Raw genomic sequence first — 6,219 nt, forward strand, 5'->3', positions numbered from 1 at the left:
TCCTGGGAGGGAGCTGCCATCCCAAGGGTTTCCCTCCCTGCTGGCACCGCATCTGCCAATGCACCCTGGAAAAGTGCCGAGCTGAGGATATCTGAGTCCAGCACCCCATACTCAGGTCCAAGGTGTGGCCATGCCTGGCCCTCTGCACCCCACACCCACCCATCTGTGGGGCCGGGGGTGCTGGGCTGAATATCCCCACCCCAGGAGACAGCCCTGAGCAGGGCTATTGGGCACCAGGATGTCCGGCTGCAGGGCAGATGGGGATGGGGTCTCAGCATTGGCAAGCTCCAGACCTGCACCCCTAACCCCTAACTGACAGGGCTGCGGCAACAGGTCTCCAGAGGGGCTGAAGGTTTTGGTGATATCCCACCAGGTATAATCACCTTTAAAAGCAAGCAATGCCGTCATGGCCAATCTGAAGAAAAACAGGGCTCATGCAGCATTTTTCAGACTTGCCCGCAGCTCTGAACATCTCCTCTGCAGACCTCGCGCCCCAGGTAGGTGACCCCTGCACAACAAAGAGTGAGGCATGGCGACCATGCAGCTGAGGCGGCACCAAGCCCTCAATGGCAGGACGTGAGCAGGTGACACTGCGCCCCGTGGAGCCATTTGCAGGCAAAGGGGCTCAGGCTGCACACCACTGCACCAGAAACGACAGTGCAGGGGTTGCTTTTGGGCAGGGTCGCTTTACCTCTGAGCACACGTGGGTGAGGAGAGGGACCCAAAAGGGTTTGGGAGAAGCTGATGTTGTTTGCTGGCCCCACGGGGAGCTGGGCACATCCAGCTACTGGGCCCAGCCTGGGGAATGAGCAACTGGGGTTGTTCTGACACCACAGACTGGATGATGTTTCAAGGGACCTCTCGAGACGATCTGGTCCAACCTCACCGCTCAAGTAGGGCCACCTAGAGCCGGTTGCCCAGGACCTTGTCCAGATGGCTTTGCCTGTCTCTAAGGATGGAGACGCCACAACCTCCCTGGGCAATCTGTGTCAGTGCTTGTCACCCTTACAGTGAAAAAGTGTTTCCTGATGATCAGAGGAACCGTCCTGTGTTTCAGCTGGTCTCCATTGCCTCTTGGCCTGTCACCAGCACCGCTGAGAAGAGCCTGGCTCTGTCCTCTTTGCACGCTCCCATCATGTATTTATACACAGTGACAAGATCCCCCTCTGAGCCTTCACTTCTCCAGGCTGAACAGTCCCAGCTCTCTCAGTGTTTCCCCATGTGAGAGATGCTCCACTCATCATCTTCATGGTCCTTCCCTGGACTCTCTCCACTATGTCCACATTTCTCTTGCAGTGGGAAGAGCACGAGAGAGACATGTCCTGGCATTTTTGCCTGTCTTCCTATTTGCAAGAATGGACCGTTGATGAGCTTGGAGGAGGTGATCCTTGCATATTAACCAGCTTTCTTGGGCCCCTCATGCCTCCAGGGCCTTATCCCACGGGACTCTTCCAAGCAGACCTTTGAGGAGGCCAAAGTCTGCTCTCCTGAAGTCCAGGGTTGTGAGCTTGCTTTTTACCCTCCTCCCGTGCCTCAGCAGCCTGAACTCCACCATCTCACAGTCGCTGCAGTCAAGGCTGCCGCTGCCCTTCACATTTCCAGCAAGGTCCTTGTGGTTGGTGAGCAGGAGGTCCAGCAGAGCCCCTCTCCTCGCTGGCTCCTCTAGCCCTTGGAGGAGGAAGTTATCAGCAATGCACTCCAGGAACCTCCTGGATTGCTGATGTCCTGCTGTGTCGTCCCTCCAGCAGATACTGGGGTTGTTGAAGTCCTCCACAAGGACCTGGACCTGCGAACGTCAAGCTACTCCTGTCTGTCTGTAGAGGGCCTCACCCACTTGTTCCTCCTGGTCAGGTGGCCTGGAGCAGACTTCCACTCTAATGTCACCCAGATCTCTTCTTTCCTTAATCCCAACCCATGAGCTCTGCTTTGGCTCCTCACCCGTCCCCAGGTGAGCTCCAGGCCCTCCAGCTGCTCTCTCACATAACGGGCAACTCCCCCTCCCCATCTTCCCAGCCTGTCCTTCCCAGAGTCCCTGTGTGCCTCCATTGCTACACTCCAGTCATGGGAGCCATGCCACCACGTCCTCCTGATCCCAACAAGATCGTAGCCCTGAACCTGCACCCAGAGCTCTAAATCACCATGTTTATTCCCCAGATGGCGTGCATCAGTGGACAGGCACTTCACAGAAGCACTTCAGCACGTTGACTGCCGAGAAGGGGCCTGGGGGATTTCTCCGTAACGGTGCCTCGTAGGCACTGTCTTGTTGAAATGCAAGTGCTGGAGGTGGCCGCGCTTAAGACCCATTTTGTTGCGTTTGTGTTTAATTTCTGTCGCATCACCCCACGGCCTTTGTTCATCAGCCCTGTCTGTCACTTGCTCACAGGACCGCCAGATAGTCTCGCCTTCGCCCATCATTCTCAGATTAAAGCCGTCTTCACGGGCTCAGCCGTCCCGTTGGCAAAAGCAGCTTGGCCCTGCTTGGTGAGGTGGGTCCCATCTCTCCCCATGGGATGATGATCTGCAAAGAGGGTCCATTGGTCACAGAGCCCAAAAGCCTGTTGCCCAAGCCCGTTTCAGAGCCAATTATCGACCTGTAATATCAGTACCCTCCTCCTCGATCCACAACAGGATTGAGAGGAACGCCAGGTGGGCCCCCATGCCCTTGACCACCACCCCCAGAGCTCTGTAGTCACTTTTGAGCCTGCCCGGGTTTCCCCTTGCATCCACATGGAAGAAGAGCAGGGAGCAGCAGTCCGAAAAGGGTAAAGAAGAGTGGGGGACAAGGGGCAGGAGGGCTGTGCAGGGAGGATGCTGCCGCCGAGGGACAGGCAAACACAGCTCGTGCTCTGGTGTCTGAGTGCACGGAAATGAAAGCGGGGGCTCTGCAGGCGCAGCGTCCGCAGTGGGGGCTGAGGCAGGGCCCCTGCTCGTCACAGCCTCTCGCTGTGGGAAAGGCACTGCTAGCCACGGAAATGCAGCAGGACCAGTCCCAGGTGCGCTGCAAGCCACGGGCCAGGCAGCTCTTGAAGCGCTCTCCCCAGCTCAGAGGAAAGGCGACGCTTCACGTAGGGGCTGTTCCTGCAGCGTCCCAGAAAATGCTGAGGCAGGTGGGATGGGCCAGGCTGTCTCCTTCTCGCCCTGCCTTCCTCCTGCTGCTGCTCGGTGAGTGGGGGGATTTCTTTGCCTTGGTGCTCAGGCCTGGAGGGCTGGCGAGTGGGGCAGGACAGGGCACGTCCTGGGCCCAGGGGAGGATGGGGAAAAGGTGTGCGGAGCGGCCGTGCAGCCCTGAGGGGCAGAGTTGCCTTGCCGAAGGGAGGAAGATGGTTGCTTCCTTGAGCTATGGTGCAGCTCTGAGCAATGGTGCATTTTTCCAACACCTCTGAAGGGGATTCAGGTCATAGTGTGAGAGTTGATAGATGCTGGAGTGCATTCGGGAGCCAGGGGCATCCACCTGGAACAGCAAACCCCCCCAGAATGGGCTTGGGATGGTGTCACAGAGAGAAGACCAAGCAGATGCAGGATAGAGAGGCATGGGTGGGAAGGTGCCTGCCCAGCAAAGGACTCAGCAGTGGGCACGTGGGCAGGGGCAAGTGGGTGAGCTGGGTCGCTGCCCCTCTAACCAAAACCCTCTCTACCCCGTGGTGCAGGTGCCGTCGTGACCGCCCAGGACATCTGCAGCTCCCCAGGTGCTGGTGAGCACAGGGATGGGTCCAGACAAGGGAGGTGTGCGGGGTTGGATATAGGACGAGAGAGGGTATTTGTTGCCCATGTGTGAACCCCTGGAGAGGAGACTGCAGTAATGGTGGCCTGTGCCATCTCTGTACCATCTTTCTAGGTAACCTCCCAGCTCCTGAACTCTTCATGAACACCTTCCGTGCTCAGGAGGGGGAACCTGTTTTCTTTCACTGCTTCATTGCCCAGCATTCCCCTGCTACCCGAATTGTCTTCTGCAAGGATGGGGTGGAGGTGTTAAGCCTGAAAGCCCAACAGGGGCAGCTGCGCTACTTCATGCAGCTGAACGTCACCCTGGGGAGCGCGGGGACGTACGCTTGTGGATACCAGCACAGGAATGAGAGAAACTGGGTGAGGAGCTCTGCTCTCAGTGCTCCCCAGCACCTGGCTGTCACAGGTGAGACGCGGCACTTGGGCATGGGCAGGCACCGCTCCAGAGCCCTACAGACCCCACTTGAGGCTGGGGACCCTGTTGTGCCCCATGTAATGTCCCTGGGTGGCTGGGATGCTGAGCCCAGCCTTTGCCACTGGGGCAACTCCTCCCAGCCATGGCAGAGCGTCTTGCTCCTCTCCTGCCGCCAGCATCACGGCAAGGGGACAGTGGTGGTGCCACATCTAATCCAGAGCCACAGCTGTGCAATCCATTGATTTATTTGTCACGATGCCTGACAGATGGTGGATCGGGGTGCCCCCCCAGTTGCTTAGTGTGTGCAGGACCCGGGAGAGCTGGAGACTCACCCTCTCCTCTTGAGGAACCGGTCTCACGTTGCGGCAGGGCAGGTTTAGGGTTGATATTAGGAAAAACTTTGTCACTGAAAGGGCAGCCAGGCACTGGAACAGGCTGCCCAGGGAAGTGGTTGAGTCTCCGTCCCTGCAGATATTTAAAAGACAGGCAGATGTAATGCTGAGGGACATGGTTTAGAGGTGGACTTGGCATTGCTAAGTTAACAGTTGGACTTGAGGATCTCAAAGTTCTTTTCCAACCTAAACGATTCTACGATTCTCTCCCTTTTTCCTCCCAGGCAGCAAGTCCAGCTCCCAGGCAGGGCCATCGACCACAGGTGAGTCATTCCCTCCCTGCACACCCAGGGTCCCCCAGCATCGGGCCAAGCGATGCCGGGCTGCCAGCCCCAGGACACAGGGACATTCATCACCTGGGATCTTGCCTGGCTCTAAGGGCGTGTCCTGCTCTCTCCTTCTCCCCAAGAAGCCCCCTCTTCCCCAACACCTTCTGTCCCTCCCCAGCTCCCCAGCCCCAGCCCTTCGACACCTTCCCCACAGGCATCGCGCTGGGAGTGGTGGCCGTCTCCCTCCTCCTCCTGGCTGCAGCCACCTACTGTGCTGTGAAGAAAGGTGAGCGGTTTGGGGAAGTTGAGGGTAAACGTCGAGGGCAAAATCACACCCTGATGTGGGGGTGCTGCTGTCTGCCCTGTGCCCGTTTGGACTGGCTGGTTCCTTCACCCATTTCATGGGAACCTGAGCCTCTCAGGCCTTTCCTTTATCACCTGCGGGGAGCAAAGGTGCTGAGGCAACCCTTGGGCTGTGCACAGCTGCTGGGAGCTTGGGAGAAGCCAGTCTGGGAAACGGGATGCGCGGTTGCATAGGCTGGGCTGGCAAAATCCCTCCCTGAGAGAGGGGTGGAGGTTCAGCCCATCACCTGCATGGTGCAGCCCAGAGCACGGAAAGGCAGGGCTGTGCAGTACCTCTGCCTCCACACCTCTGCCTCTCTTTTCCTTGCAGTGGCCTGCAGAGAGAGATGCCAAAGGTGAGCAGCAATCCCTCCTGGCTGCGGGGCTGGGGGGTGATGGAGACGGGAGCATCCCAGGTGCCCTGGGGTGGTCCTTGGCCAAAGGCAGCATGGTCTGTGTCTGTGGGTGGATTTCCCTGGGGTGGAGGCAGGGAGGAGCAGGGCTTGCCTTGGGCTTGGCTCCAGCTGTGGACCCAATGCAAGACAGCTTCCTCCATGGGAATGTCCCCAATGGCCCCATCACAGCCTGGACACAACCCCAAACCCCTTTTCCCCCTCCTCTCCAGGCGGCAGCAAGTTCCCAGCCACGAGGCAGAAGCAGCCGAGTACAGCGAAATACAGTGTGAGTACCTCCTCTTCCTTCTGGGTGAGCCGTGGGCTCCTCTGACTGTGGGGATCCTCCTGTAGTCTGGCTGCCCCCAGCTCCGCCAGAAACCCTGTGCCCATCGACCGGCCGTGCCGCGGTCACAGTAGCTGCACAGAGTTGCAGGGACGTGTCCCAACCCCACTTTCCATGCTCTCCATCCCCTCTCCTCATTGCGCTGCCATGCGGACCTTTCCCAATTCCACATGCAGTCCCAGCAATTGATTTCCCAGTGGGATATGCAAAACAATTGCCCACTGAACAAGGGCAGATTTCTCCTGGCTGCATTGCACCCCGCTTCCTCCTTGCATGCACAGCCCAGCTTCTGCCTGCAGAAGAAAGGTAGCAGCTCAAGGTGACCAAGCCCATTTGCTGG

The sequence above is a fragment of the Platalea leucorodia genome, assembly GCF_965183815.1.
Source record: "Platalea leucorodia genome assembly, chromosome: 27".
Classification (NCBI taxonomy): domain Eukaryota; kingdom Metazoa; phylum Chordata; class Aves; order Pelecaniformes; family Threskiornithidae; genus Platalea; species Platalea leucorodia.